This window comes from Lissotriton vulgaris, chromosome 1_1 (genome assembly GCF_964263255.1).
Source record: "Lissotriton vulgaris chromosome 1_1, aLisVul1.2, whole genome shotgun sequence".
NCBI classification, from domain to species: Eukaryota; Metazoa; Chordata; class Amphibia; order Caudata; family Salamandridae; genus Lissotriton; species Lissotriton vulgaris.
In genome coordinates this window covers 795,814,511-795,825,488 of record NC_141685.1, presented here as the reverse complement: position 1 = coordinate 795,825,488, position 10,978 = coordinate 795,814,511, and positions in this window count along the sequence as shown.

Below are 10,978 nucleotides of genomic sequence, written 5' to 3'. Positions count from 1 at the left end.
CTTGCCCTTCCAAACTTCTGCTAGTATACCAGGGAGCAGACAGGACAGTGTGAACCAGATGGGAACCATATGTATAAATACCTGCCCTTTTTGAATAGTGGGAATGCCAAGTGTTCTTTAATACTTTGTAGCCCATTTGTGCTTAACCCAGGGGTTTCCCCACTCTTATGGACCATAGCACACTCATTGGATGACAACTTCCGCAACCTGCATGGTTGCCAGCCAAGGCTATAGGACGGGAGAATTTTCCCGTGTTATTGTTACCCAACTCAATGGTACTTGTTTCATCGTTCTCAGAAGGATGAACTGCAAAGAGGACCCCGCAGCAGTCAAGAGGCTGCACAGTGGGTGGGGGAAGGTATTTATACCCTTGTCCTCCCCCACCCTGAAAGTGACGCAGCTGACTGACCCCCTGGTCCCTAGACCAGAGAGCCTGGTATGCTGAAGCCTGCGCCTTCCTGTGGCACTAAGATGGCTGCCCTGTTGGGAGGTCCTCCAACGTGGCCTCCCGGGCACCCTGGCAAAAAGGCAGGCTTCCACGATCCACTACCAGTTATTTAAATTTCTTATCTCTAAGGAACGGCCATCTTCTCCAAAACATGGCTTTTCTCCAGACAACCTTATTTTCAAGAGAGTAATTTGTAGAGAGAATCACTTTGTCTCTCTCCTCTCTACATAGGAGGGCAAACTAGCAAACACGGACCACTTTCAATATAGCAGGCACACGCTGTCTCGTTCTCGTTTTACAGTGCAATGTAAATTTGTTATAACTACTTAAATTAATGAAAAACAAACTAATTTAATCATGCATCCCAAAATGTGTCTGTTTGCTTTGCAAACATTTTTGTCTATTTAGGAAAAGCGTGCACATGCTTCACGAAGCTTTTTAGGTTTTGCCTGGCGAAAGCTGCGCTCTGCGCAGCTTTTTCGCGCAGGCGAAAACCTGATGAGAACTGTAGTGTGGCTTTGGGTCGGCCCTCGTCATTCATTGGCTGGCTCCATAAATGGAGCCTAGCCATTGGACGAGGGGCCTGTCCGTCAATGCCGGACCAGACACGGGGGCGTTCCCGACATTCTTTGGCTTTTGCCGACGTCACGCGACGCCGGGAACGCCCCCGATTCTGGTCCGGCATTGCCGGGACCTGCCTTTGCAGACGTGTCGGGTTTCTTTGTCTGTGGCGGAACAAATTGCAGGTAAGCGATGGTGTCTTTTGTAATATAAATGACTGTCTCTTTTGAATGCCCCAGCCGAAATGTTTAATGACGTTTTTTTTTTTGTTGTTCTCTGCAGGTTGCCGGGACCTGCCTTTGCTGACGTGTCGGGTTTCTTTGTCTGTGGCGGAACAAATTGCAGGTAAGCGATGGTGTCTTTTGTAATATAAATGACTGTCTTTTTTGAATGCCCCAGCCGAAATGTTTAATCACGTATTTTTTGTTGTTGTTCTCTGCAGGTATTTTGCGACGGCCCGGTGGGGGTAACAATTTCCGGTCGGGATCCTTGGCTCGCTGTCTGTCTCCATCTCCGTGGTCCAAGGGATTTCTTGCAGGTAAGCGATGGGGTCTTTTGTAATATAAATGACTGTCTTTTTTGAATGCCCCAGCCGAAATGTTTAATCACGTATTTTTTGTTGTTGTTCTCTGCAGGTATTTTGCGACGGCCCGGTGGGGGTAACAATTTCCGGTCGGGATCCTTGGCTCGCTGTCTGTCTCCGTCTCCGTGGTCCAAGGGATTTCTTGCAGGTAAGCGATGGGGTCTTTTGTAATATAAATGACTGTCTTTTTTGAATGCCCCAGCCGAAATGTTTAATCACGTATTTTTTGTTGTTGTTCTCTGCAGGTATTTTGCGACGGCCCGGTGGGGGTAACAATTTCCGGTCGTGATCCTTGGCTCGCTGTCTGTCTCCGTCTCCGTGGTCCAAGGGATTTCTTGCAGGTAAGCGATGGGGTCTTTTGTAATATAAATTACTGTCTTTTTTGAATGCCCCAGCCGAAATGTTTAATCACGTATTTTTTGTTGTTGTTCTCTGCAGGTATTTTGCGACGGCCCGGTGGGGGTAACAATTTCCGGTCGGGATCCTTGGCTCGCTGTCTGTCTCCGTCTCCGTGGTCCAAGGGATTTCTTGCAGGTAAGCGATGGGGTCTTTTGTAATATAAATGACTGTCTTTTTTGAATGCCCCAGCCGAAATGTTTAATCACGTATTTTTTGTTGTTGTTCTCTGCAGGTATTTTGCGACGGCCCGGTGGGGGTAACAATTTCCGGTCGGGATCCTTGGCTCGCTGTCTGTCTCCGTCTCCGTGGTCCAAGGGATTTCTTGCAGGTAAGCGATGGGGTCTTTTGTAATATAAATGACTGTCTTTTTTGAATGCCCCAGCCGAAATGTTTAATCACGTATTTTTTGTTGTTGTTCTCTGCAGGTATTTTGCGACGGCCCGGTGGGGGTAACAATTTCCGGTCGGGATCCTTGGCTCGCTGTCTGTCTCCGTCTCCGTGGTCCAAGGGATTTCTTGCAGGTAAGCGATGGGGTCTTTTGTAATATAAATGACTGTCTTTTTTGAATGCCCCAGCCGAAATGTTTAATCACGTATTTTTTGTTGTTGTTCTCTGCAGGTATTTTGCGACGGCCCGGTGGGGGTAACAATTTCCGGTCGGGATCCTTGGCTCGCTGTCTGTCTCCGTCTCCGTGGTCCAAGGGATTTCTTGCAGGTAAGCGATGGGGTCTTTTGTAATATAAATGACTGTCTTTTTTGAATGCCCCAGCCGAAATGTTTAATCACGTATTTTTTGTTGTTGTTCTCTGCAGGTATTTTGCGACGGCCCGGTGGGGGTAACAATTTCCGGTCGGGATCCTTGGCTCGCTGTCTGTCTCCTGGTCTCCTCCGTGGCGTGACGACTTGCAGGTAAGCGATGGTGTGTTTTGTAATAGTGTTTTCGTGTCGGGTACCCAATTTACATTTTCATGTAATACTTATTTTGTTTACAAGTCTTTAGCCTATTTGTTTTATATATTTTGCGCCTGTTCTCTCTAATGTTTCCGTGTCGGGTCTCCTCCGTGGCGTGACGACTTGCAGGTAAGCGATGGTGTGTTTTTTAATTTACATTTTTATGTCACTGTAATTTCTTTTATGTGTTCAGCCTATTGTGTTTTTATTGTAATGTATTTATTTTTTGGGCCTGTTCTCTCTAATGTTTCCGTGTCGGGTCTCCTTCGTGGCGTGACGACTTGCAGGTAAGCGATGGTGTGTTTTGTAATTAATAAATGACTGTCTCTTTTCAATGACTGTGAGTTTTTGTAACTTTGTAAAGCTTTTTTTAGAATTAATTTATCTCACTTTCTTTGCAGGTATTTTTCGGCGTCGCGGCGTGGTCCCGGTTTCTGGGCGTGGTCACGGTTTCCGGTCGCCATTTTGTCTTTGGATTCTTGGCTCGCTCGGTGTCTGTCTCCGTGGTACGATGGATTTCAGGTATGCGATTTACATTTTTATGTCATTGTAATTTCTTTTATATGTGTTCAGTCTATTTTGTTTATATTGTAATGTATTTATTTTTGGGGCCTGTTCTCTATAGTGTTTTTGTGTCGGGTCTCCTTCGTGGCGTGACGACTTGCAGGTAAGCGATGGTGTGTTTTTGTAATTTACATTTTTATGTCATTGTAATTTTTTATATGTGTTCAGCCTCTTGTGTTTATATTGTAATGTAGTTATTTTTTGGGCCTGTTCTCTCTAATGTTTCCGTGTCGGGTCTCCTTCGTGGCGTGACGACTTACAGGTAAGCGATGGTGTGTTTTGTAATTAATAAATGACTGTCTCTTTTCAATGACTGTGAGTTTTTGTAACTTTGAAAAGCGTTTTTTAGAATTAATTTATCTAACTTTCTTTGCAGGTATTTTTCGGCGTCGCGGCGTGGTCCCGGTTTCTGGGCGTGGTCACGGTTTCCGGTCGCCATTTTGTCTTTGGATTCTTGGCTCGCTCGGTGTCTGTCTCCGTGGTACGATGGATTTCAGGTATGCGATTTACATTTTTATGTCATTGTAATTTATTTTATATGTGTTCAGTCTATTTTGTTTATATTGTAATGTATTTATTTTTGGGGCCTGTTCTCTATAGTGTTTTTGTGTCGGGTCTCCTTCGTGGCGTGACGACTTGCAGGTAAGCGATGGTGTGTTTTTGTAATTTACATTTTTATGTCATTGTAATTTTTTATATGTGTTCAGCCTCTTGTGTTTATATTGTAATGTAGTTATTTTTTGGGCCTGTTCTCTCTAATGTTTCCGTGTCGGGTCTCCTTCGTGGCGTGACGACTTACAGGTAAGCGATGGTGTGTTTTGTAATTAATAAATGACTGTCTCTTTTCAATGACTGTGAGTTTTTGTAACTTTGAAAAGCGTTTTTTAGAATTAATTTATCTAACTTTCTTTGCAGGTATTTTTCGGCGTCGCGGCGTGGTCCCGGTTTCTGGGCGTGGTCACGGTTTCCGGTCGCCATTTTGTCTTTGGATTCTTGGCTCGCTCGGTGTCTGTCTCCGTGGTACGATGGATTTCAGGTATGCGATTTACATTTTTATGTCATTGTAATTTATTTTATATGTGTTCAGTCTATTTTGTTTATATTGTAATGTATTTATTTTTGGGGCCAGTTCTCTATAGTGTTTTTGTGTCGGGTCTCCTTCGTGGCGTGACGACTTGCAGGTAAGCGATGGTGTGTTTTTGTAATTTACATTTTTATGTCATTGTAATTTTTTATAGGTGTTCAGCCTCTTGTGTTTATATTGTAATGTAGTTATTTTTTTGGCCGGTTCTCTCTAATGTTTCCGTGTCGGGTCTCCTTTGTGGCGTGACGACTTGCAGGTAAGCGATGGTGTGTTTTGTAATTAATAAATGACTGTCTCTTTTCAATGACTGTGAGTTTTTGTAACTTTGTAAAGCTTTTTTTAGAATTAATTTATCTCACTTTCTTTGCAGGTATTTTTCGGCGTCGCGGCGTGGTCCCGGTTTCTGGGCGTGGTCACGGTTCCGGTCGCCATTTTGTCTTTGGATTCTTGCCTCGCTCGGTGTCTGTCTCCGTGGTACGATGGATTTCAGGTATGCGATTTACATTTTTATGTCATTGTAATTTATTTTATATGTGTTCAGTCTATTTTGTTTATATTGTAATGTATTTATTTTTGGGGCCTATTCTCTATAGTGTTTTTGTGTCGGGTCTCCTTCGTGGCGTGACGACTTGCAGGTAAGCGATGGTGTGTTTTTGTAATTTACATTTTTATGTCATTGTAATTTTTTATAGGTGTTCAGCCTCTTGTGTTTATATTGTAATGTAGTTATTTTTTGGGCCGGTTCTCTCTAATGTTTCCGTGTCGGGTCTCCTTCGTGGCGTGACGACTTACAGGTAAGCGATGGTGTGTTTTGTAATTAATAAATGACTGTCTCTTTTCAATGACTGTGAGTTTTTGTAACTTTGTAAAGCTTTTTTTAGAATTAATATATATAACTTTCTTTGCAGGTATTTTTCGGCGTCGCGGCGTGGTCCCGGTTTCTGGGCGTGGTCACGGTTTCCGGTCGCCATTTTGTCTTTGCATTCTTGGCTCGCTCGGTGTCTGTCTCCGTGGTACGATGGATTTCAGGTACGCGATTTACATTTGTATGTAATTGTAATTTGTTTTATGTGTTCTACTTTTTATAACTTTGGAAAGTGTTTTAGAAATTAATTTATCTCAGTTTCTTTGCAGGTATTTGTCGGCGGTGCTGCGTGGTAACGGTTTCCGGTCGCCATTTTGTCTTTGGATTCTTGGCTCGCTCGGTGTCTGTCTCCGTGGTACGATGGATTTCAGGTATGCGATTTACATTTTTATGTCATTGTAATTTATTTTATATGTATTCAGTCTATTTTGTTTATATTGTAATGTATTTATTTTTGGGGCCTGTTCTCTCTAGTGTTTTTGTGTCGGGTCTCCTTCGTGGCGTGACGACTTGCAGGTAAGCGATGGTGTGTTTTTGTAATTTACATTTTTATGTCATTGTAATTTTTTATATGTGTTCAGCCTCTTGTGTTTATATTGTAATGTAGTTATTTTTTGGGCCGGTTCTCTCTAATGTTTCCGTGTCGGGTCTCCTTCGTGGCGTGACGACTTACAGGTAAGCGATGGTGTGTTTTGTAATTAATAAATGACTGTCTCTTTTCAATGACTGTGAGTTTTTGTAACTTTGTAAAGCTTTTTTTAGAATTAATTTATCTCACTTTCTTTGCAGGTATTTTTCGGCGTCGCGGCGTGGTCCCGGTTTCTGGGCGTGGTCACGGTTTCCGGTCGCCATTTTGTCTTTGGATTCTTGGCTCGCTCGGTGTCTGTCTCCGTGGTACGATGGATTTCAGGTATGCGATTTACATTTTGATGTCATTGTAATTTCTTTTATATGTGTTCAGTCTATTTTGTTTATATTGTAATGTATTTATTTTTTGGGCCTGTTTTCTCTAGTGTTTTTGTGTCGGGTCTCCTTCGTGGCGTGACGACTTGCAGGTAAGCGATGGTGTGTTTTGTAATAGTGTTTTCGTGTCGGGTACGCAATTTACATTTTCATGTAATACTTATTTTGTTTACAAGTGTTTTGCCTATTGCTTTTATATATTTTGCGCCTGTTCTCTCGAATGTTTCCGTGTCGGGTCTCCTTCGTGGCGTGACGACTTGTAGGTAAGCGATGGTGTGTTTTGTAATTAATAAATGACTGTCTCTTTTCAATGACTGTGAGTTTTTGCAACTTTGAAAAGCGTTTTTTCGAATTAATTTATCTAACTTTTTTTGCAGGTATTTGTCGGCGGTGCTGCGTGGTAACGGTTTCCGGTCGCCATTTTGTCTTTGCATTCTTGGCTCGCTCGGTGTCTGTCTCCGTGGTACGATGGATTTCAGGTACGCGATTTACATTTGTATGTAATTGTAATTTGTTTTATGTGTTGTAGTTTTTATAACTTTGGAAAGTGTTTTAGAAATTAATATATATAACTTTCTTTGCAGGTATTTTTCGGCGTCGCGGCGTGGTCCCGGTTTCTGGGCGTGGTCACGGTTTCCGGTCGCCATTTTGTCTTTGGATTCTTGGCTCGCTCGGTGTCTGTCTCCGTGGTACGATGGATTTCAGGTATGCGATTTACATTTTTATGTCATTGTAATTTCTTTTATATGTGTTCAGTCTATTTTGTTTATATTGTAATGTATTTATTTTTGGGGCCTGTTCTCTCTAGTGTTTTTGTGTCGGGTCTCCTTCGTGGCGTGACGACTTGCAGGTAAGCGCGTGTAGCCTGCCGTGACGTGTCGGGTTTCCTTCCCCGTGGACGAACGACTTTAAGGTAAGCGCTGTGGTCATGTATTAGTGCGACTCGGTGTAGATAGATTCGAATGTAATTTGTATTTTCTTACAGGTGTTGTAGATTGTAACGTAACAGGTGTTCGGGCTATTTGGTTTATCTTCTTCTAATGTTTCTTTTTTGGCCTGTTCTCTCTAGTGTTTCCGTGTCGGGTCTCATCCGTGGCGTGACGACTTGCAGGTAAGCGATGTGTTTTGTAACTAAACAATTACTGTCACTTTCGAATACCCGCAGTGTTTTTTTACGTTTCAAAAGTAATTTCTGACTTCATTTCTTTTCCTTTATTTGCGGGAATCTGTCGGCGGCGTGGTGGGGGTAACTATTTCCGTTAGCCATTTTGTTTTGTCATCTTTGACTCGCTGTCTTCGTGGTGCAAGGACTTTCAGGTAGGTGATTTTGATTTTTTTCCAAAGTAATAAGTGTAGCTCATGTGTTTTTGTTCGCCATTTTGTCTGGTGATCTTGCCCTGACTATTCAGGTAAGTGCGACTCGTAGTACATACTTTGTTATGTAATTACTGTTTTGTTACAGGTAACTTCATGCTCCTTTGCTTATAATCTTGGAATATATTTTTGTTTTGCAGCTCTCTCGTGTTTCCTTTATATGTTCGGACGTTGCCTCCGTGCGCTTTGTTCGTGGTGCAAGTAAGCTATTTAACATGTTCGATATTAATCTCTCTTTTCGGCTTCTTTTTTAGGTACGTACTTTCGTATCGCCTCAGCTGCTTGGTGCCTTTGCTGGTGTCTTTTGTGATCTTTGGCTCGCTGTCTTCATGGTGCAAGGCTTTTCATGTAAGAGATTGAATAGATTTTGTCTTTTGTAAAATAAAACTGTTTTGTTTCTTTGAATGCTCTATATTTTTTAATACATCTATTTTCTTTTCCTTGCAGGTATTGGACGGATGGGTGGCACTCGTAATTCTATTATGCTTACTTTAATAGTTATTTTATATCGTGTGCTTTCTGTGTAGGGAATTATTGCAAAGAGCTATCGTGTTTTTCTACTTTAACAAAATAAAATTCACCAGCACTTCTTTTTGTATTTGCAGGCAGCGTGGCGCCAACTCGTCTACCACTAAGCTTTGATATTCAAGATCGGCAAAAGTCGCACATAGCCACTAAGTACTCTAACGAGTCACAGCATCCACGACCTTTTCATTCGGCTAGACAGCCTCCTATCGGCAATTTACATATGTCGAGACAGCAACATCCTAAACAACATCTCACCTACATGTTCTTAACAACAAACTTTGCAAGTCTTTTGTTATTTAATGAACTAACTGCGTTTTTTGTCTTCCACAGTATGTAAAGGACTACAGCCACGGAAAGAAACATTTCTTCGAGCGAGCTCAGAAGGTATACTTCGAGACAGTGGACTGGAGCCTCTCTCGATTTTTCGACCGATCTCAGGAGGTATACTTCGAGACAGCGGACTGGAGCCTTTCGACATAAACTGTAAGTTACTTGCCTGTCTGTGAAAGTAATTTGTCCTTTTGAGCAGCGGTATTACGACCACATTTTTAGGTTTTACACGCGCAAACAAAGCAGTAATAATATGAATCACTTTAGAATTAAATTGTGTTGCCTATACGTTTGTCCAATTTCACCATGTTTTTGTTTAATGCGTTTGAGTTCTTTTTGGTACATCGCCAATAGGTACATTTACGATATAAATTTTGTCGCATGTCTCCTTTATTCATGAACTTTTCAAATTCAAACAAATGCTTACATTGTAAGGACCTCTGTTTATTCAAATTCGCCATTATGTACATTTTGGATGCCTTGTTTGTGCGATGCCACATTTTATTTAATATGCTCAAATCGTAGGGCTGAGAGTTAGCTGAGCACAAGCATGTGTTTGTCGCAACACTAGATTTAGTCAGAGCATGAAGGCCCGTTACATTTACTGAGAGCATAAAGAACAGTTAGGATAAGGTGAGACACGACGACTTTCAGTGCAAAGTTATACATCGGCAAACTGCATAAAGGAGGAAAATGTTTGCGCATGTAAGTTTAGCCCTTTCTGTGAAAGTAATTTGTCCCCTTTTTTATTTAATATGCTCAAATCGTAGGGCTGAGAGTTAGATGAGCACAAGCATGTGTTTGTCGCAACACTAGATTTAGTCATTGCATGAAAGCCCGTTACATTTACTGAGAGCATAAAGAACAGTTAGGATAAGGTGAGACACGACGACTTTCAGTGCAAAGTTATACATCGGCAAACTGAGCATTTAGGAGGAAAATGTTTGCGCATGTAAGTTTCGCCCTTTCTGTGAAAGTCATTTGTCCCAGATTTTATTTAATATGCTCCAATCGTAGGGCTGAGAGTTAGCTGAGCACAAGCATGTGTTTGTCGCAACACTAGATTTAGTCAGAGCATGAAGGCCCGTTACATTTACTGAGAGCATAAAGAACAGTTAGGATAAGGTGAGACACGACGACTTTCAGTGCAAAGTTATACATCGGCAAACTGTGCATTTAGGATGAAAATGTTTGCGCATGTAAGTTTAGGCCTTTCTGTGAAAGTAATCTGTTCTTTTGAGCAGCGGTATTACGAGCACATTTTTCAGTTTTTATATGCGCAAACAAATCAGTAATAATACGTATCACTTTAGATTTAAATTGTTTTGCATATACATTTGGCCAATTTCCCCATGTTTTTGTTTAATGCCTTTGAGTTCTTTTTCATACATCGCCAATAGGTACATTTACGATATAAATGTTTGCAAACTGTGCATTTAGGATGAAAATGTTTGCGCATGTAAGTATGCCTTTCTGTGAAACTAATTTGCAGTAAGAATACGTATCACTTTACAATTAAATTGTGTTGCATATACATTTGGCCAATTTCACCATGTTTTTGGTTAATCCATTTCAGTTCTTTAGGTAAGACTAATCTTTCACACACACATATATATATATATGTTCAGTTACAACTTTAGTTCACAAACTGCTTTGCACGATGCGAGAAATTAAATAAAACACTGACAACATTCCTTGTTTTATTTTCACTACGTGCATGCGCGGATTTCTATATTTTTAAAGGCACATACAAACCAGTAACGTGACGCAAATAATTGCCATACTATTACATTAGAACGCATTAATCGCTAATACGCAAAGCTTTAGCTAAGATTCAATTTGCACAGTTTGCATGAGAAAATAACTGCTTTTTTTGCCTGCACTCATAATATTTTGCTAATGCTATTTTTGTTTTATAGGGTCAAAAAGTAGACGTTTGTTGCAACTGACCCATCAACTACACAATTTGAAATTCGTTATATAAACACGGTATGTTAATACTTTATTTATTTTACTTAATACATTTCTTTTTTTAATAATTGCTGTCTGTACTGAGCATTCTTTGCTGTATAGTTATACACAAAATTTCGCTCATAAAGCACATCTTATGCTTTTGTACAAGCGCTGCACTGGTGAAGTTGTAGTCAGCAGAGAAGGAAAACTTATAACCAACACTTTTTTTACAGGTCCCTGTAGGAAATGCTTTGACTCATTTACCACACGCAATATACATAGATCTCTTTCTTTCCTGCCTTCCATTTCAATTTCTTTCTTGCCTTTCTTTATGTCTCTCTTCTGCATTTACTCTGCATCTCCTTCACAATTTTAC